At 34.7% G+C, this 23052-nt stretch overlaps 1 protein-coding gene across 2 annotated transcripts in view; it reads left to right on the forward strand.

The window, feature by feature from the left end:
• The window catches only part of GALNT13 (polypeptide N-acetylgalactosaminyltransferase 13), a 418871-nt gene that overhangs the window by 387060 nt on the left and 8759 nt on the right, over positions 1-23052 (forward strand). The gene's annotated exons all lie outside the window — the stretch shown is intronic.

Consider the following 23052-nt stretch of genomic DNA (forward strand, 5'->3'; position numbering starts at 1 on the left):
CCCAAAACAAAGAACTGCCTCTCCTGTTATTTCAACAAGTATATATTATGAAAAAAATTAAACCATCACTTAAAATCCTATTATTACTGATGCCAGAGGAAGGGTCTGGGAGGCCTGATAGCTGACCTCAACCCACCCCATCCTCTTACCAGGTTCTTGATTCTACCACAGGAAAGAATTCAAGAGCAGAGTCACAGTAGAAAGTGAGAACAGGTTTAATATAACAAATAGGAGATATAGGTTTCTCAGAGAAAGTGCGGCTTAGCTCCAGAGACTGAGCAGGACCCACTCCAAGTCTAACACAAAAGTAAGAAATACCCACTTAAAGTTCAGTAGAGTGCAGGCTGGCTCAAAAGTGTGAGCAGCCACTTGCTGAATGTAAGTTTCATACAAAAGAAAGCATATGCTCCTCAGCCATTGAAGTGCAAATTGGCCCCAGGAAAATGAGGGATAATCCTGCCTCTGTGGGAATTCAGCTTTTATAGTTTTCCTATCTAATGAATATTCAGTTAAGAGGATGGTTCACAGTTATGTAACATAGTCTCTCACATGCTCAGTTGGTCTCCTTTTGGAGCATGTTCATGGGTCAAATCCTAGCACATGCACTGAACAAATTCAAGAATATTGTGTTCTTTACTTCCTCTAGTGGAAGGTCATTCAAAGAATAAGCTCCTTTCTACTGTGCAGTTACCAGGGTTATATAACCCTTCTCTATTGAGCATGCCCAGCCACTGGAATTGCACAAGCCGGCCCCCTGAGGTCTTAAATTCCCTGTGTTGGTGCTGAAAATAGGTCTAACTAGCGCCAGTAACTTTCTTCTAGGGGAGGGCTTAGAGGAGGGGCTTAAGACCTTGAGGAATGGCTTGAAACACAGAGGTGTGTCCTGTAACCCAAGCCCGTGGAAACTGAGCATCTCTTAAGTCATTATGACTTCTGCTTTGATGGAATTCAGTATTTCTGGTATAATTTATACATGCCTAAATTTTTGTCTTGCTCATTTTGAAAAAGAACAGATTTTAGGATTTTATTCTCAGAGTAGCTTCCCTGATTTTTGTTGCTACTCTTTCATATTACCATAGAAGCAGCATCTATTTTTGAGATTATTTAGTTTTGAATTTTTAAATTAGCCCCCAACCCATAAAAATACTCAAACTCTCCTCCTGCTTTTACACAAAACTCATAACAAATGTTAACATTGTTTTTTTTAACTCAGTTACATTTCTGAAAGAAATATCCATTTCTGTACTTCATATTTGTTGAGAATTATACCTTGACCATTTCTGCTTGCAAAGGAGTTTTAAGCTTTTGCTTTTAAGCCCTTGGGGGCATCAGGGAGAAACTTACTTTTCAGTAGTTGTTGGAAATACTTTTCTTAAATACTAAAATATCCAGCAAAATGTAAAATTAAATCAATGGAATTTTTCGTAGCAGGAACACTGTAAAAATAAGCCAACAAATGGAAATTATTATTAATTTTGACATGATCATCTTGAAGTATTCTTTTTAAAACCTTATAAATAAAAGCCATCTACTTCAAAGAATAATGACAAAATTAGACATTCCACTTCTATCTGTTCTTGAAATGCTTTCTTTTCATTAGCAAGTAACATGATGATAGTTAAACACTTTCAAAAGAAATAAAAGGGAATTTGATTAACTTGAATACAAATTTTTACAAGTGAAAGAGAGAACTTTCAACTTACTGATTTAAATTATGTTACTAGTGGTTATGGGATTGTCTTCTCTATACTTCTGAAAAGATGTCATAGATTCCTGAAAGCTGTTCTACGTGCCTTACAATGCTAATTGGACTCAGAGATGACCACCTCTTTCCTGAGTTCTGCAATCTATTGCCAATTAATTATTGTGAATGTTTGCAGGCATCTAAAATGCACTTGTTTTCAAATTGGACTCATTTTCTTCTCTCACACAACCATCCAAAACTGAAACCTAACATAGAAACATTTTTGAAGTCTGATTGGCCACCAAATCCTGACATTTCTATGCAAAAATGTCCCTTGACTCCTATCTCTCAGTCCCTTCTTAATCAGGCTCTGTCTTTGTTCTAGCCTAGATCTTCTTTCACCTGTAAGGTTAGAAAAAAAACAGTTATTTCCATGACTACATAACTCAGACACATTAGATTTAAAATCTTATTAAAATCTCCAGCAGTTCTCCATTGCCTAGAGAATAAAGTCCAAATTCCCTCATATGATATACAAAGCCCCTCATAATTTCATTCCCATCTGTCTTTCCAATTGAATCTACCTGTATGTTCCAATAGTCTCTTGTTCTTTACACATGTCTAATAATTTCCCATTTCCTATCATTTTCTTGTCACTACAGTTCACTCATTTTGTTCTCTCTGATTGCAGTATTGACTACATCCTGCTATAGTCACAAATTTAAGACATATTCACCATTCAAAACTCAGTTTAGCTTCTCTTCTACTAGTTATTGGCTAGCAACTACTTAACATACACAGGACAAGTTTATAATGGAGCTATAATTTATTTAATTGATTTCCTATTTAACACACAGTATTTCCATATTTTTATTGCTATAGAACAGGATCATCAATAAAAATTTGGTGAGCATTCATATTTACTTCTTTAGAAATACATCTAGAAGTAAATTTGCTAAATCAAAGGTCATGCAACATTATACTGCTTTTAATATATAATGACAAATTATCCTCTTTTTAAAGTCTCACCAATTTAATAGGACTAATAACTATTAATAATTACTAATACTAATTTTGTCCTATTAAATAACATAAGAAGAGGCACTATGATAAACATTTAATATGCATTATCCTCTTCGATTCTCACAATGAACTTTAAAGTACACAGCATGATTGTCCTGATTTTACTCGTGAGTTTAATGGAAACTCTGAAGTATTAGTAGTGTGACTGAGGTGATAAAGCCAGTTTGAACCAAAGTCAGTTTGATTCCACACCAACTTTATATTTACTATATCTGCATTCATTTCCAAACACATCCACGATTGTAATTATAATGGTCAACCTTGACTGTGTATTGAATTTCTTTGTTTCTCATCTTTGCCAATTTAGTGTAGGAAATCATTTTGTTTAAACCATATTTCTAGCATTTAAAGGTTTCAAAAATTGGCACTGTGAATTTCTTAGTCATATTTTTGCTTATGCTGTCTTTAGAGGCTGAGGGGATTCTTTTTTCTCTTGTTATTTATAAGAACACTTTATCAAAGAAAATTATTACACTATGTCATGCATGCTGCAAATATTTTTCTGACTTTGACATTTTGTTTATAGTGTTTTTCATATACAGACTTTTAAACAGTTTATGTTATTATAACCACTGTTTGCCTCTATGCTTTCTTTTTTTGGTGTAGAAATGTTTTTTTAAAGGGGTACTTTTAAATGACATTTATATCATCTTAAAGGCATCAATATCAAAACTAGTAAATGGATCTCAGACTTGTGTATATATTACATCTCTTCAATGTTGATGCCATTTTTATTTTAAGTTTATGTAAAATATTCTTATAATTAGGTATAAATTAGATTAATACAATATTTATAAAATGACCATTTTACTTTAAATTATAAACAACAGTACACTAACAAATTTGAAAATCTAGAGGAAATGGACAAATTTTTGGACACACACAAACTACCAAGACTGAGCCAAGAAGACATAGAAAATCTGAACAGACCAATAACAACCAAAGAGATTGAAGCTGTTATCAGCAGTCTCCCAACAAAGAAAAGCCCAGGACTGTATGGCTTCACTGCAGAATTCTAGAAAATCTTTAAAGAAGAATTAATACCAATTCTCTACAGTGTAAAGATTTTAAAAATCCAATGATGAGTGATCCCCTTTGAATTTTAACACATCTTTAATCAAAAATGGGGGGAAAAAGCACACACGCACGCACACCCTGCCCCCATAGACATTGTATGTTGGGAAAATAGAATAATTTAATCAGGCTCCCTTGCCTTAGGTCTGTTTGGGGGTGGTGCAGTGTGTTCTTTTTAAACAAGTTGTGTGTGGGTTGAGTTAGTGCACATGGATGGAGCTGCCACCCTGGCTAGTGTTGACTGCCTCTGGTATCTGCCCTGCATGGCCATGCTTTCGAACCTACGGCTCCAAGGACCTGTTTTGTCAGTTACCTAGCTCATAGACCTGTGTGTAAGAGGTCTGGTGACCCAGCCTGGTGTGTGAGGGGTCTGGGGATCCAGCCTGGCATGTGAAGGGTTTGTGGCCCAGTCTGGAGAACAGGCTTGAGGGGTCTGTGAGCTGAGACCCAGCCCTAGCTCGACAATTGGCCCAGTCGGCAGGATTATGGGCAAGCAAAATAGCACAACATTGTATTTCTTTCTTTTAAAGACAAACAACATAAAGTGATGGAAAAATACTCACATTTTAGCAAATGAATTTATAATGTTCTTGTTCTCCCTGGAGCCACTCATTTGGAGAGAGCTAGAAAGCACATGGAAACATTCCATATAAATTATTGCAGTAAGTGATTCGGAGCCATTTTTTAAGGTAGCAAGCCCTTAGGGAAGTTTATGCTAGCCATTTATTAAAATCTTGTTTTCTGCCAAGATAAAGAAGTGATCATTAGGTATTATCTATGCTTTCATACAAAATGTCTACTCCTTCTCTAAAATGTGATTATTTATACTTAAGGAATCTAATCTTATGACACATATATTAAAAATTTTGAGAGTAAACAAATACTTTCTTCCTGACAGACGCTCTCCTACAGAAAGTTTGTTTTAGAAATGTATTATAATGTACTCACAGATTGTAATGAATACATTCTTTCAACAGATATGTACTCATTTTAAAGTTTGCATTTTTATAAGTACTATAATTACTTAGAAGTCATTTCAAGAATAATTTTGTTCCCTTTTAGGAGCTTGCAGAGTGGAATTAAAACTTACCGGGGATTTCACAAAGTAAATTTGCAACTGAAATGAAGTGGTCTATGAGGAAAGAAGGAACATCCACCATTCATTAAATGTTTAAATGAGTTAGATACATTCAAGCTATAAGGGAGCAGGTTTATGACACTTCTATAGAAATAGGATTATTCCAAGAGCTTTTCAATCAATCTCATTAATACTTGGCTGGAAGAGCTTCTCTGGTTTTTGCTGGCCTTATCCTCCTACTAGGAGATTGGGGATGAAATGGTGTCTTAGTGTGATTGGGATGAGATAACAAAAATGCAAACAAAAACTGGGCGGCTTATAAACAACAGAAATTTATTGCTCACAGTTCTGGAGGCTGGGAAGTCCAAGATCAAGGCTCTGGAAAATTCACTGTCTGGTGAGGATTTGCTGTCTGATCCATATATGGAGTCTTTCATGTTTTTGAAGAGACTAAGTAGCTCTCTGGGGTTTCTTTTAAAACAGCACTAATACTCTTATAAAATGCCCTTTTATATTTATACATATTTATATATAATGGCACTTTTTATAAGGGCACTTTTTAAAGGGCACTGTACCATTCACCAGGGCAGAGCCCTCATGACCTAATCACCTCCCAAAGGCCCCACCTTCTAATACAATCACAGGGGATTAGATTTCCACATATGAATTTTGGGAGACACAAGCATTCAGACCATAAGAAATGGTAACTTGCCATAATCATTCACCCAAACAAAACCTAGTTATCCTAGCCCATAACAGACACTCTAGATAGTATGTGTCAGTAGGGGAAAACATCCAAAAAAGACAAACATTTCATATTGCCCCAGTCTTTCAGGGAGTCATGAACTATTTGTTTATTCTCAAGGCCTTCAGAAGAAGAGTTAGTTTCTTTACAAATTAATCTCAGTAGGGCCTACAATCATGAGATTAATCTGGTGTTAACAAAGACTTGTGATGCATGTACATGTTAATGAGTATATTATTACCATGCTAGTGTGTTTATTCTTGATTCTTTACATTTTATTTTCCTAGGAAATTAATCCCTTTACATTTATCTAAAAGAAAGCTCCAGAGTCTTAACAGTTTCTGGGCTTCCACTCATTGTTTTAAACTGAGTAATGTACATATCTATTTTAATGACCAAGTTTAGCCTCAAAATCAGTGTGTTTCTAATTATCTCATCTTACGTCCAACAGCTTTTTGTCCTCAGATATCTCTATTCATTCATCTTTTACATTTTCCTCTCTCTTTTTCATTTCCCCCAGCCCTCTCCAAACTAAATACTAAGCCCTATGGATTCATTCTGCTAGTCTTTTTTAAAAATCTGTTTCTTCTTTACTTCTATTAATAATTCTACTTTCCAAGTCTGGGCCCTGATGACCTCACATTTGAATTACTATAATAGTTTTTTGTGTAGTTTCCCCATAGCTCCAGCCTGTACCCGTCTTTACTTCACCCTCATAAGATAATGAATTGATGACTCATTCTAAAGCATCACTCCCAACTGGAAAAACACACAAGCAAACAAAAAATTTTAGAGTTTCTAATTATAGCATATAATTAACATTATTTACTAGTCAAAGCACTACACGATCTTCCTATGTTTGTAATTTTATCTCTCATTGCTTACCTACATAAACTCTCCACTCCATAAGCTTTATGAACCAGACTTTTAAAACACTGTTATTGTTAGTAGTTTTTTTATCATATCCTTGCCTTTTCTTACACCCATTTGCCATGACATTCCCCACTGTATAAATTCTGTTCATCTAGTCCCACTTCAAAACTCACCCTCTCTTTATAATACTGTATTTTTTCTGTTTTCTTCAGTACACATTGATATTTCCTTCTTCTGAACTCACACTACTGAAATTTTGTGTTTTCTTTTTACTTACTCATATATTATCTCTCAGTTTCTCTTGCTCTTTAACCCCTATGATGTCATTCAATTATGCATGTTTATGTTAGCCCCCCCAAAATAAATTGTAAAGTCCTCTTGAAAGCAAGAATTTGTTCTTTTCCTTTTTAAAAAAGTCTGCTACTGTAATAGATGCTTGTCGAAAGAATTAATCCTGCAAAGGAATGTTAAAAATTGTTTTAAATTTTTTAATAAATATGAATCCAAGAATTGAGCAAATAATCAACAAATAATATTGTCATTCAAACAAATTATATCATTACTTATATTAGAGGAACATCTGTATAAGCTTAGAATTCTTTAAAGCTTGCAGTAACGTAAACTTGTGATCTAATTCTGCCCAGTGTTTCCTGGAGTAGAAACAAATGACAAATTTGTTGTGTTCAGTCTTTTTCTTTCCCTGGTAACAGTTAATAAGAGATTGTAAGATTTTTTTGTTAAGGTTTACTATAAAATGAGCACTATGTTGGCTGTTTTCTAGACTTATCTTTTCTTCCAAGTGTTGCACAGTCTAATTTTATGTTTCTACCTAATGATAGTTAATATCTATCACATGACATTTTTTTGAAAAGCCATAGAAAAAATGTTAATGAAAGTCAATCTAGAAAACACTCATCATTTTACCACAAAGTATTCAAAAGTAATTCCATGAAATCCTACATTCATTTAAATAAGTCACAATTTTGGCTTTTTGCTTTCTAGCTATGAGTACAAAGTTATATGATTCCTTGTGTCAATAATATAATAACAAGTCAGCTTCAAAAAGGTTCAATTATTCCTCTTGTTGAGATCACAAAAATTTCTACTATAATTCTTGATACAGAAAGTAATATGAGTATATGGAAAACAAGCTATGGGAGCAACAAAGAGGGACATTAGACTAAATTTAGAAAAGATAGTCTCTAGGAAGGCATCTTAGAAAATGATGATAATACCAAAGTATATCAGTGCATATAGTAGGACAAATATATTTATTTTATTGATTAGTCAATTAATTAAAATATATCATCATCAACCCATGCTTTAAAGAACTTAAAATTAAATTTCTGTAAGGCTTAAATTTTAAAATAATAGTTTAAGTTTTGGGGGGAAATATACATACATTTGTAATTATGAATGAGATTCTCAGAATAGTTTCAAAATGTCTCTTAAAAAGTAAGATATCACACCACACATTCTTATAAAGCAGAAAGTTTAATACTACCCTATATTAATAAAACCCCAACACACGCACACATATGCACATACACAGAAAGGCATATACTAGTATACCTTTCTTATCTCACACATTAGTATAACTTCTTACTGAGAGTGGTAGCTAACCAAAAAAATTTACTAGGAGAAAAATGCTTTGCTGCTAGTAGCATCAATCTGCTCCCTCAGCACACCAGTTGCCTCCTCTGAAGCTCCTGCCACGTAGAAATGGAGTCCAAGCTCTCTGCTCACTTTACCAATATAGTCTTACCTCCGTCAAACTATTTCATCCCAGATAAACTTCTTACTCCTGCTTACTTTTTCAATCTTCCAACCTTCAATTCTCTCTCCACTTTATTATCAAATACTTTTCACCGATCTTATGATCAATTCCTCTTGACTCAAGGCCATAACCTTAACCATTACCTGGAACTGTTTCTTTGTTCAAATAATCCTCCTGCTGACATTATATCACATTTAATATTTTTTTTTAAAATTTAAATGCTATGAATACATGAATGTACTATATATGAAGAATAACAGGGTCCTTTGAAATAATCTCCTGTTTTCCCCCTTGAGACCATTTTCTGCCTACTTTTCACTGAGGACATAATTATTTAAAATTACCATTTTAATCACTTGTCATTTCTGGCCCTCAATTTCTAATTCTATAAATTGATATGGTTGAACTCAATGTCCATCAGTTCTAATATCCTCTGTCTCTATGGTTGGATAAGCAAGAGCAGCAAGGCCAAATGATTTGTGTAATCTTTGGTCCAGTGATGGGAGACATAAATTTAGAATGTTCAATTAACAAATGTTTTTGGAAAATGTCTCAGAGCAATGTGAAAATTTTAAGCAACCTGCCAGTCACCAAAAACTAATGATTTAAAGGGGAAAAAAACCAAAACAACTATTAGTCAAGAATGCACTGAACATGCATATGTACCCTATAACACAGGAGCACCAAGAATACAAAAATAGGCTTAAAATTCAAGTAAACTCTGTTTTTGCGTAAGGAAGTTGGTGAAGACGCTGCTCATTGCATCCAGAGCCCTTCCCACAAGTGCCCCAAAGAGACTTCCTTACCAGACGAGGTATCAGGAAGAGTTATTTGTCTCCTGAGAAGCTGGTTGGTTTTTATCTTATGGACTCTATAAATTGGTGTAACTCCTTGGGTTTTTCATATCCTTTTTACTGCAAAATATATGGTCCACCCAGAGAAAATTAAAAATATTCTATGGATAAATACTTATATTTGCCTTATACTTTGATCCTTCTTTTTACATTACCATTGTTCATACAGATTTTTTAAATTTATTTTTTACGTATATGTGTGAGCACACAAACATATAACGACTTCAAAAGGTTCATGGAAAATGGAATTAAAAAATAAAAATAAAAAATATAAACTTTATTCCTCAACATAAGTTTCATGAAGTTCAAGACATTTTTGTAAGCAGTGATACCAGCCATTTAGTCCACCTCTAAAGAAGTGAAGGTCCTGGAAATTTAACCATACCAATGCGGTCTTTTTTTACATTATTAACTGAAGAAAAATGTGTGCACTTTAAAGAATGTTCAAGATTAGAAGACAAAAAGAAATCAGAAAGAACCAAATCAGGACAGTCACTTGGATGCCTAATGACTTCCCATCTTGCAAAATTGCCCTTGATTGATGAGAGGAATGAGCAGGAGAAGGACTGTGGGGTGAAACTTTCCCTGGCATTTTTCTGCTGATGTTTTTGTTAACTTCTCAAAACATACTCATAATAAGTAGATGTTATTGTTCTTTGGTCCTCCAAAACGTCAACAAGCAAAATCCCTTGAGCGTCCCACAGAACTGTGGCCATGACCTTTGCTCTCAATCAGTTTCCTTTTGCTTTGACTGGACCATCCATGTCCACTTCTTGGTAGCCATTGCTCTGCTTGTACTTTGTCTTCAGGATCACACTGGTAAAGCTGTGTTTCATCTCCTGTTCTAATGCTTCAAAGAAATGCTTCTGGATCTTGATCCCACTTGTTTCCAGTAAAAGCTCTGCTTTTGTCTGCAGCCGATCTGGGCATATCATTTTTGGCACCCAGTGAGCAGAAAGTTAGCTCAACTGTAATTTTTCAGTCAGAATTGTGTAAACTGAACCAATTAAGATGTCTGTGGTGTTAGCTATCATTTCTGCTGTTAATCATCGGTCCTTTTCTATTCAGGGGCATAAACCAGATTAATTTTTTTCTCAAAAGTCAATGTGGATGGTCTGCCTCTGTGGGCTCCATCTTCAACATTGTCTCATCCCTTAAAATGAGTTCCCCATTTGTAAACTGCTGATGTGGGGGTGGGTATTGTTCTCATTAACTTCTCATAAAGCATCAATGATTTCATCATTCTTCCACCCAAGAGTCATCATAGATTTGATGTTTGTTCTTGCTTTAATTTTAGCAGAATTCGTGTTGCTCTGGTAGGGGCTCTCTTCAAACCAATGTCTTATCCTTCTTAGTACCTCAAACTAGACCCTGTTCCGACATGTTATAACAAGTTAGTACGAGTTTATTTTGGGGCAAAAAAAATTTTGCAATGCATGCATAGCTTTTTCATAATATGCATTTTTTCATGAACTTTTTGAAGACCCCTCATATATAAAATTATGCTTAAATACACTTTGTAATAGGATGAAATATAAATAAGTAAACAGGCACACAATCCCTATATTCAGTGTCATTGGGAATATAAAAAAATTATTTATAAAACAACAGCTATTCATAATGCTGTAAAGGAGGCATTCAGCAAAAGGTCTGATAAGGACAGCAGTGGGTCTAAAAGGCTTCACACGTTAGTCAGCATGGAGAACATAGTGTGTGCAAGGAGAGCAAGGATATGGGCACAAATAGAGTTGAAGGCCTGGACTGGGATAGTAGAAAATTAAGTTTTATGTATAAGCAGAGGAGCTGAGATTACAATGGAATGTAAATGTCAGGCAAGGGAATTTTGACTTGAGGGGACAAAAGGAGCAAAGAGCTTTCAGACTACTAAGGCTGTCAAAGGATAGCTTGTAACCTATTTGTCATAAACTTCATGAAAATACTTGGACATGCTCTTTTGTTATTAAAAGTGACATAGTGAATACAGCCAAAATGAAAAGGGCTTTTTATTCTTGCTATTGAATACCCAAATATTATTTCACAGCAAGCAGGGGAAGACTAAAGAACTTTTTTCAATTCATTTCTTTTATTCTGATATCAAAAGATTTGATCCAATACAGAGCAAGAAGCTACATGTGGTATGTACAGAAATGATACCTTTCCATTAAAGGAAAAAGGCTTCACTAGGTCACCATGGAAACACCTAGTGTCCATTCCAATTTCTAATAGAAAACCTTAATCTTCTTAATCTAATGAAAACATACTGGACAGATATATTTCTACTTCAACTCTGTAGTTGTGACTTTCTAAAAAAAATCGAATGTTTATTTTATTTAAAAAGAGGTAATTATGTGTATATGGTTGTAATATGCAAAAGTTGTCCTTTCTTTCTTTTTTTTTTTTAACCAATAAATTAAGAGATGCATTTTAGGGTCACTGTAACTCCAAGGAATGATCAGTTTTCTCTCAATAGATCCCCGTGGCCAATGTTCAATCCATGGCCTACATGCTACTGAGAGCAAATGCCACTTCTGGGTGGCAGAGATTATCACATTCCTCTAAACCTATCAAAAAACCTGATTTTTTTCTTCATTCAGTGAGTTAATCAAGTGACCCATGAACTGGACTTATTTTTTCAATGTGGGAATCTTAATGTGGTGCTGCATATAAATCTCACATAAAGACATGGCCCCAGTTTTAGACTGAAGTTTTTAGAGACATGTTAAAGTTGAAGAAATGTACAGTATAGGATATGTGCTATATCATATTTAATATACAATATATTTTAATGATACCTATCTTGCCTAATACACAGCAGGTGCTCCCAAAATGTGATTTACTTTCTCTCCTTCCACTTGCTTCCAGTCCAACATCCCAAAGCCAGCTCCTCCCTTCCTTTCCTGAGGGTTTTCCCTCCCACCTACTCACACCTGGAGAATTAAAAATTCTACCCCTGGAAGCTCACCTTAAGCAAAAGTTGAGGGCAGGGGGTGTATAAATATCACAGCTCCTTCAACCTTTGTGAGAACTGATTCTGAGGTTCTACACTGGTTGCCAGAGATTTTCAACAGGATTAAGCTGTAGTTACCCACAGTGTAATTAATTTGATAATGTACTCTTTATTAGCTCCTTTCATTCCCTACTTCTTTACTGGTCTTTCCTGGATCATTTCCCTAATAAACTATTTGCACTTGACTCCTTGTCTCATTGTGTGCTTTTGGAGGAACTCAAACTAAACAGATGCTGATCTTAGTTCACAGCAATACTGAATGCCACAATTAAATAAGATTTCTTTAAGCATGAAAACACCAAGAAAAGCTTAATATTATTTGCACACAATGCAGATGCTGCAGTGATAATTGGGAGGTTGATTTTTAAAGTTATGTCTAATTTAAACCAAAGAGTAGTTTACCTTTAAAGAAAAGATGGTTTTAATTGACACACACTAGTGTATCTTTGTTTCATCTAGGACATTATAATTTACCTTTTGAGATGTTTTATATATTTAATAATTTTATTCTAATTGTATGCTACATACCAGAATTTTAGGAAGTGTCTAATGATATTATGTAAGTGAAAACCTGTTGTCACATAGGAAATGTTACAAAAATAAGTCAAAATACATTCAGATAGGATGGTCCAAAGTCTTTTTACCATTTATTTGCAGCTAATAAACACTAAAACAAATATCATAGCTTATACAGATGTCATGTGAATTATATATATTATTGTTTCTATGTCTATTTTGCATTCACAGGCATAGATCAGTAAGAACCTCAAAGACCAGATATATCGCTGTACAATGGTACCAACAAATGAAATAATATTAAAAGGAAAGTATATATTTATGTTGCCCATGATCGAAGGAGAATGTCCTGTCTAGGAGTTCACTGCTCTCTTCCCTTGCAATTTATATGTTTGAGGGATAATTCTTCAAAGAAAAAAATATTTAAGGAATGCTGCAATCTGGAAAATACTGGGGAGAAAATCATCAAGAGAAAGATAATTTGTTATAGAAAGTCATTACAGTACAAATACAAGGAACAGAATTCAAGGCAGGTTGGAATAGTGAGGGAACCTCAGAAATGTTGGCACTTAATTAGGTGCTTGTGTATTAAATTGAATGTTTCATTAAGGGCATGTGTGGTTTGAATAAAGGTTGACACATTCAATACACTCAGAAGTATCTACTGAGAAAATAGATAAATGAACGATTGGAAGTATAAAATAATGATAGAGATAGAGCATGGGAGGTCTTCCATATGATGAGAAAAATTTTAGTTTCTGTATGTTTCCTTTTTCCTGCTTATCACTGTACAGTGTTAGTTTTCTATTGTTGCCTAACAAATTACCACAGATTCAGCGGCTTAAAACAACACAAAATTATTTTCTCACAGTTCTATAGGTCAGAAATTCAGGCACAACATGACTGGGGAGTCTGCTCAGGGTCTCACATGGCAGAAATCCAGATACTGGCCAGAGCTGGGATCTCATCTGAGGCTGTGGTCCTTTTCCAATCTCACATGATTGTTGGCAGTATTCAGTTCCTTGCTGCCATAGGACTGACTTTCATCTCTGTTTGTTTTCTGGCTCTATGTCAGGGGTTGTGTTGAGCAGCTAGAGGTTGCCCTCAGTTCCCTGCCATGTGGCCCTCTCCAAAACATGGGGGTTTTTATTCTCAAGGCCAGCAGGAGAATTTCTCTCTTCAGTTGGCTAATCCAAGATTTTATATAACTTCTTACATAACATAACGTAATCCTGGAGTGGCCATTTTATAGTCAGTCTCTCCCACACTCAAGGGAAGGAGGTGTTATACAGGGCATGTACACCAGGGGACAGGAACTTTGAGGCATCTGCAAATTGTACCACAGTCACATAAAAAGCACATTCATGCATATCTAGTGAGATACCATAGTCCCCCCTTATCTGAGGAGGATATGTTGCAAAACTCCCAGTGGATTTCTGAAACCCTGGATAGTACCCTATATATGCTATGTGTTTTTTTGATCTGATAACCAAGAGGGTTACTGAGTGACTAATGGGCAGGCAGTTAACACAGCGTAGATATGCTTGACAAAGGGATGATCCATGTCTCTGGCAGAATGGAGGGAGATGGCACAAGATTTCATCACACCACTCAGAATGGCATGCAACTTAAAACTTATGAATTGTTTACTTCTGGAATTTTCTATTTAATATTTTTGGACTGCAGTTGACCATGGGAAACTGAAACTGTGGAAAGTGAAACCACGGATAAGGTGGGACCTACCATGTATTTTGGAAAGCATTCCCAACTGGGCTTTAATTTGTATTCTTCAGTACTGCCATAATAAAATATGAGTATCTGGAGCATGAATTTAACAAATTGTAGACTTCCTTGAAAACTCTTCAGGGCAGAGTAAAGCATTAAAAATACATAAAATTTAACATCAAAAATGTTTAAAATGGGATGATAGGGACACCCAGCTACCTCAGTTGGTAGAGCATGAGACTCTTAAAATGGGAGGATTTAACAATGAAGTAGAAAGAAAACAGAAATATTAGACATATTTTGTTATTGTATTAGTGAACACTATTGTATTATCTTACATTCTTGCACTGTTTTCCACAAAGTGGACTAGAGAATTTCAAAGATAAATTGTTTTCACTTCAATTCAATAAGTAATTATTGGACGCTACTCTTTTCCTGAAATAGTTTCCACAGGGATTCAAAATACTTAGCATTGTTATTGGAGCAGCAAGATTTTTAAAAAAACAAAATGCCCATGGGGAAAGATGAGATGAAATTTAATCAAATGTAGATTTTATGCATGAATATTGTACAAATAATCACAAATATGCAGATGTTACTTGAGGCAAGTACTGTGTTTAGAGTTTGCATGAATTGTCTTGTTCGGCCTTTAACATATCCCATGATACAGGAGGCATCTTTATCACTTTTCTCAGATGAGGAAATCACAATTTTGACAGTGCCTTAGAGTAACTCTGGTTCTGATGAGTAGTGTGTCTCAAACATATATATATATATATGATATGTATATGCATATATATATATATATATATGCATTCTGTGGATATTCAAAATACATATTTACTTGTCAAGTATACCTTAATAAAAATAATAAAATAAAAATATGTAAATACATATATATATTCATATATGTTTAGGTAAATAGATAGATGGTAGATAGATAGATACTCTTCATCTAAGGATAAAAGAAGGAAGGAAACCCTGTGGCAAGACAGAGCCAGCAGAGGGTGATTAGTTTGGGGCCCTTTGCTGAAGGAAGCAAGGTTCAGGTCCCTGCAACACAGAGCACTTCTTTGATTTGCAATTTTCACTGCTGGAACAAGGCTTCTCTAGCAGCTATACATGCTAGAGATCTGAGAAAAATTTGTTCGCAATTTTTCCAAAGATAAAGCAAAAAGAGTATTTTTCTTCTTTTTTTTTTTTTTTGTGACTGGTACTGAGCCAGTGAGTGCACCGGCCAGTTCTATATAGGATCCGAACCCGCGGCGGGAGCGCCGCAGCGCTCCCAGCACCGCACTCTACCAAGTGCGCCACGGGCTCGGCCCAAATTTTTTCTTCTTTTTTTTTTTTTTTTTTTTTTTTATTTTTTTTTAAAAAAAAGAGTATTTTTAAAGAAGTAACTATACATAATTAGGATTTTAAATTTGATGCAATTTTGAAAGGAATGTATAGACAGCCTTTTATTGTGCGAAATAAAGCATTGATTTAAGGCAGAGTGTTTTAAATCATTCTCACAACAGTCCTTGAAAATTGTTTGTGCTGTTTAAATTTTAGATATTTGAATAAACATAAAATGTCTTGGAACATACTTTCCAAAAAGAAAAATCCAGAACAAACCATATATATATGTGAAATAATGAAAAATGCTTAACTTATCTGAAAAAAAATAATGAGTTTGAAAGGAAATGAGATTGGAATTGGCTATCATCCTTTATATATTGTACTCATTTGATTACAACATCAATTCAGAGACAGAAACAATCTGACCTCAATAAAGTATACAGAAAATCAGGTGCATCACTTAGTCATAATAAGATTATGAACCACTTTATGAATATATATATATATATATATATATATATATAAACAGAAAGATTATTTTGAGAATGGTTGATTTGATGCTTTTGGAAAGTATAAATACATGTTATAATTTTCGGCCTAGACACCAAGATACAATTGATGCGAGATCTAAATCAGACTTTCCTATACAAAATTTGCATGACAATTTGGAAAACTGATTCCTTGACTTTTTAGACTCTTTAACTAGCATAAGGTGTAAAAAGTGTTTTACTGTTTAGATATTTTAGTTTTCTGGGGCTGCTGTAACAAACAGTGTGGCTTAAAAAAACAGAAATTTATTGTCTCAAAGTTCCAGGTGCTAGAAGTCTAAAATCAAGGTGTCAGAAGTGCCACACTCTATCTAAAACCTACAGGAGAATCATTCTTTGCCTCTTTTAGCTTCTGGCAATTCTTGGTATTCCATGGCTTGCAGATGTGTCACTCCATTCTCTGCCTCCATCTTCACATGGCTGTCTTTCTTTCTATGTCTTTGTGTCTTCTTGTAATGACATCAGTCATTTTGGATTAAGGGCCTACCCTACTCCAGCATGGTTTTATCATAACAACTATTCACAAAAAAGTTCACATTCTGAGGTACTGGGGCTTAGAACTTCAATATATTATTTTGGGGGGACACATTTCCCCCCCATACAAGGAGGTAGCAGAATATGGAGAAATTGTAAGATTCTCTGTAGAAAGAAGAGTTGCCCTCCCTCTAAAGGGAGGGACTGGGATTCTAAGCTTCCGGTGTGAGGAGAACTCAAGGCAGGGGAACCTCTGTGGGTGTACAATCCATGCAGCCACACAGGGCTCTACAAGAAACTTTGAAATTCTTAATAATTTTTTAGCAATAGGTCCTGCATTTCCACTTTGTACTGGGCCCAGCAAATTACGTAGGAAACCTCAGTGAGAGCTTGTTATGTGCTTCCTGCACATGGAGAGTATGGCAGGCTGTGACCTGACTCACACATGATAAAGCTGGCTTGTGACAACTAAATTGAGGGGATAAGACTGCACTGCCTGTGGTCAGCTTGACTCCCAGAGTTTGTTAAATCGTAAAAACTGGCTCACTTATAAAATATGCAGTGTCCTTTTCATTACACCGTTCAGGGATGGGTATTTTTACAAAACCACAAATGATCTCAGGACAGGGAGCTTTAAATTTCTTCCCAGACCAGAGAACAGGAAGGAAATATAAAGAAACAGTTCAGGTAAGACCACTCCTACAGCTTCACCACCCTGGAAGAATAAAATAAATAAATAAATAAATAAATAAAGATTAGCAGCCTGGGAGGATTTAAGAGTGGGTCAGGAGTGATAAGAAAAAATAAATAAAAAAGAAGCAGCTTAGGACAGTAAAATAGAGAAGGTAAAGATGCTCTTTCCCACTGCAGGCTGCTGACCTTAAGCAGGCCCAATTAAGAGAAGGGGAGAAGATTTGATATGACATTACATTTGGAGTTTTGATTAATAAGAGTAAACAGCACATTCTAATTTCTGAACTGAATCCCAAGGCAACCTCATCAAGTAAACAGAAAAATCATGCACACCATAGTTTTCCCTTAGGAATAGGAAAAGATATACTGTCTCTTTAAATACATTTTAAATGTTTAATAGGTGTTGTGGGCTGAATGTGTCACTCACAGAATTTGTATGTTGAAATCCTAAACCCCAGCACCTCAGAATGTGACTATATTTGGAGATAGGGTCTTTAAAGAGGTAAAGTAAACTGACGTCATTAAGTGGACCCTAATCTAGTATGACTGGTGTTCTTTAAGAAGAGATTAGGACACAAGCACAAAGGAAAGGCCATGTGAAGACTTAGGGAGAAGATGGCCATCCACAAGCCAAAGAAAGAGGCCTAAGAAACCAACCATACTGACATCTTGATCTTGGACTTACAGCCTCCAGAACTGTTAGGAAATAAATGTCTATTGTTTAAGCCACCCAGCCTATAGTACTTTGTATTAGCAGCCCTAGCAAACTAATAAAATAGGAGACAATAAAACTGAATTGTTACAGTGATCAAAGTAGTTTTAAAAGGCATAACAACAAGATCCTCAAAATGGAGAATAAGATCTATCACCTCTTAGAAGGTAGCTAAATTTTAAAAACTGATTAAAAATTGCCTTTTTGGTGGTGGGTTATAGACCTAGGTAGACTGTCAGACTACATAGGAACATATGCTCATAATTTCACAAGTTTAGACAATGTGAACATTAAGTATAAAACAGAAGTTTTAAAGCACCATAAACTATTAAATCCGTGCAATTCATGTAAAAAGTTCTACTTATTATGCTTTGCAATACTGTAAAGTCATATACATTCAGAGGAATATAAATGTAATTGCACAATAAAAGAGCAATTTATTTAATAAAATATATATGAAGCATATCACACAGTTTCTTGACAGGTAGGTCAATTTATGTTAACTTCCTCCCTATTTCCTCTTTTATAATGGAAGGAAGGACACGGATTGATTGTTTTACTCTCCTTCTAGTCATCTTAGCTATATTAAACTGATTAGACTTCGGTTTTTTAAATTTTATTAATTTATTTTTTTCCCAGTTAAACTATTTCATTTAATTTTATTTATTTATTTTTTAATTTTTTTGGCCATAAAACAAGTCTTGATACATTTAAAAATACAAAGATCAGAGAAAATATGTTCTCTGACCACAATAACAGAGGGAAATTTAGAAAAGTCACAAATGTGTGGAAATTAAACCACACTCTCCTAAATAAACAATGGGTAAAAAGAAAAATCACAGCGAAATTAGAGCATACTTTGAGATAAAAATCAAAGTGCAACAGATCAAAATGTATAGGATGCAGGACTCATGCAGTGCTTACAGGAAAATTTATACTTGTAAACACTTATATTAAAAATAAGAAGAATCTCAAATCAGTAATGAAATACCTTAAGGAAATAGAAAAAGAAGAGCAAACTAAGTTAAAAGCAAATATAAGTAGGAATTAACAAAGATTACAACAGAAATGTATGAAATATATTAAAAAACAGTAGAAAAAAATCAACAAAATCAACAGGTGATTCTTTAAAAAGATCAACAAAATTTCCAAACCTTTACATAGACTGATCAAGAAAAAACAAGAGAGAAGACCAAAATTATGGTTTTTTGTGGTGCTAAGATTTAGTTGCTTTCTCTTTCTCATTTGCATTTTTGTTGTACCAGTAGGTTTTGTTCTTTTTTGTGTATTAATTGTAGTGATTATTGCTTTTCAGATCTCAGATGCAGGACTTCCTTGAAGATTTCTTGTAGGGCTGGCCATGTGGTGGTGAACTCCCACAGTTTTTGTTTGTCTGGGAAAATACACTATTTTTCCCTCATTTATGAAGAATAGATTTGCTGAGTATAGTATTCTTGGCTGGCAGTTTTTCTCTTTTAGTATTTGGTATATATCATTCCCATTTTCTTCTAGCCTGTAGAGTTTCTGTTAAGAAGTCTGCTGTTAGTCTTGCTTTCTTTAAAATTCTCTCTTTGCCTTTGAGCTTTGCCAGTTTGACTATAACGTGTCTTGGTGTATTAGTCCATTTATGTCGCTTATAACAAAATACCTGAAACCAGGTGATTTATAAGAAAAGAAAATTTACTGCTTACAGTTTTTGAGGCTGGAAAGACCACAGTGCAGGGAACGGATTTGGTGAGGGTCTTGGTGGTGGTGATAGTGACTCAGGGTGTCCCATGGTGGAAATAACAGAGCAGAGAAAGACTAACCTCTCATGTGCTCTTTTAAAGCCCTTAGAAATATGCCCCTGACCACCATTATTAATCCATTCACTAAGGCAGGGTCCTACAATCTAATCACCTCTTCAAGGCCCCACCTTTCGATTATCATAATAGGATTTCCTTCTTTTAACAGTCACACTGAGAATTTAAGCTTCAAAGAGGTTGGGAGGTAGCTTCCAATCTATAGCGCTTCCAATCTATAGCACTTCCAGAGGATATTTTTGGGTTGAATCTGTTTGGGGATCTTGGAGCCTCCTGGATCTGCTTTTGCAGCAGCCATGGCTGTGCCGGTGGCTGTGGTGGGCCACTGGCATGGAATTGGTGTTTTTGGTGTGCACTCTTGCCTGCTTCCGGGTGGAGGGCACTGCCTAAAGTGATGAGACTTGAATCAATTATTGTCATTAAAGTCAATCTGGCAACTTAAAACATATGCTAAACCTATGGTTTGTGTAACTCAATTCTGGTTTAGTAAGTATAAGTATTGGTTAATCAATGATAAGGCAATTTGGGTGGTAACTAGAAAAGGAGGAATAGTTTCCAATTTTTAAAAAATATACAAGATTTCACTAATGAAGGAATCAGTTTAGTATAGATTAATGACATGTATGATAGTTTACTCTAAGGTAAAGTGCTTAATAGGTGTTCAGGTTTGACATATTTTATCTTACGTTATGGACAGGCATGAAGATTTTAACAACAGCAGAAGAACAGGCTGGCACTAGACATACCAACTGAGAGAGCTACGTGGGGTATTGAGACAGGTAACAGGAAACAGCCACAGGCAACAGCTGCTTCCTAAGAAATCTAGCAAGAGGTTTGAAGTTGTCCCCAAAGTCATAAGGAACTCAGAAATGGTGAATCCAGAGGGCCACAATATGCAGAGATAGTACTATGCTGAAAGTATCAGGAAGGTCTGCCATCAGGTACTAGAGCCAAGAGCAAAAAATGCCATGCTCTTGTCCTAAAATTCTTTGGGGGTGCATAGTCCTTTATCAAAGCAGAAATCCACATATAAGTCCAGAATCTGGGATTAGCACCAAGACTGAGAATAGTAACTCTAAATATCTGTTACTTAATGCTTTCTATGTACCAGCATCTTTGCAAAGTATATAATGTTTCAGTATCGTCAAAATGTTTCACAAACCTTTCACAATAGGAAATACAAAAAAAGTGCAAAAATGGCAATTATGGGTAAAAAAAAATAAAGGATAAATAATTAAGATTAAACCTAATAATTTCCAGATAATATCAAGAAAGATATGTATATACTGACATGTGCTGACTTTTTAAATAATAAAGAATATAGAAAATCCTATAAACAATCAAGCATAAAAATGAGATTATTTTTCAGGTACAAAACAAATTAATCCTGAGTTTACATTAATGCCAGAAAATAATAATGTCTTTTCTACAGATTTTTTTCCCAGGAAAAATGACTTGCAGGCCAAGCATTTTAACATCAGTTGGGTTTTTTTTTTTCCATGTCCCAAGGCTAAAGAAAGAAAATTTCATATAAACTGATTACATGTATCGGCTTAGAAAAAATTTTACAGATATATCTTTCTTGAATGTAAATATCTGAACATATCTACTAAATGACAAAAAAATAATCAAAATTAGAAATTAAAGAATAAAGAATATGGTAGACTGCTCTCTAGAACTTTCGACATGAACAGTTTTCAAACTCAGAAAACCTGAGAGAAACGTTGCTCAGGTCATTAGCATACTTGCTTTAGAAAATTAATGCTGAATTTGGATGTTTTGGCGTCTCCTTTTACAGTGGCATTTGTGCACAATTAAAAGGAAGCAATTTTAATGTGGAAGATTATCCCTCAGTACCGAAATAATCTTATAATGGGCAAAAGAAATTTCTGTAGAAATTTTCTTTTCCTCAGTTTAAGATTCACTACTAGATTCAGTTGTTTAATTAAATGCTTGTTATTTTTTTAAAAAAAATTACTATGGGGAGGATACAAATACTTACCTTTATTAATTTTTTTTTTCTTCTTTGGTTACTTGATGTTTTTCATGAAAATTACAAACGTGAAAAAGTAATAAAGATAGGAAATTGTTCTCTGAATTCCATACTTGAAGTCTATAATATATTTTATATAATTCAGTTAAATGAACTTCACATAATTCTCAAATGTTTTTATTGTTGAGTAGAATGTATAACCTTTGTGAGGATTTTCTTTTAAGAAGTTGGCTTAGGAGGGTACTTCGGTTCCGTCATTGACTTTGCAGCTTCTCTCACTCCTTGTGATTTTCACGGAAGCCCTGAGCAGAAGTGCTGCCGAGGCAATCTTTTCAAGTCTAACTTATTCAGCTTACAGACCAGGGCTCCAGAATTTATAAGTTATTTGTAAAGCTGACTTCCTCGAATTTCATCAGACTGCTTTCAGAAACCAGAAGACCCTGACATGAACTTTCTCATTATACTCCCTCTTGACATTGCAAGGAAAAAAGAAAAACCCACAGAATACCAAACCACACTTATCACAGCAAAAAGAAAAAAAATGAGTTTTGAAATTATGTACTTAATAACCCTCATAAACTTTAATAACCAAGTTTTTAAATAAATTATTCACACCAGGAACAAAATAATAAAGATTATTATAGTTTCAATTTGTATTCTCTAACAATGAGTTCCCAGTCTGCCTTGACATTTCTTGGATATTTGAGAAGAATTGATATAGTCAAGCCTACCTAAAACCTTATTAGAAAGATAAGTATAGAGCCAACTTTAAAGAGATCTCTAGAGAAGATAATTCAACAACCTTCAGAAACCCACTGACAATATTTAATGAAATTTATGTGATGTACTTATATTACTGAAAGAAAAAAATAAACTTCTATATAAAAAACATTACTGTCTCTGGAGTTGGGGAATTGATCATAAGGTGGTGGGAACAATGCCTGCCCTTTATTGAGATCCACGAGGTTTATAAACTTTATTTTATTTAACTTGTGAGCTTTATAAGGCAAGTATCATGCAGGAGATACAGTGCCAACAAATAATAAACATTTAATAATTTAGTTTGTTAAAGT

The sequence above is a fragment of the Cynocephalus volans genome, chromosome 1 (genome assembly GCF_027409185.1).
Source record: "Cynocephalus volans isolate mCynVol1 chromosome 1, mCynVol1.pri, whole genome shotgun sequence".
Classification (NCBI taxonomy): domain Eukaryota; kingdom Metazoa; phylum Chordata; class Mammalia; order Dermoptera; family Cynocephalidae; genus Cynocephalus; species Cynocephalus volans.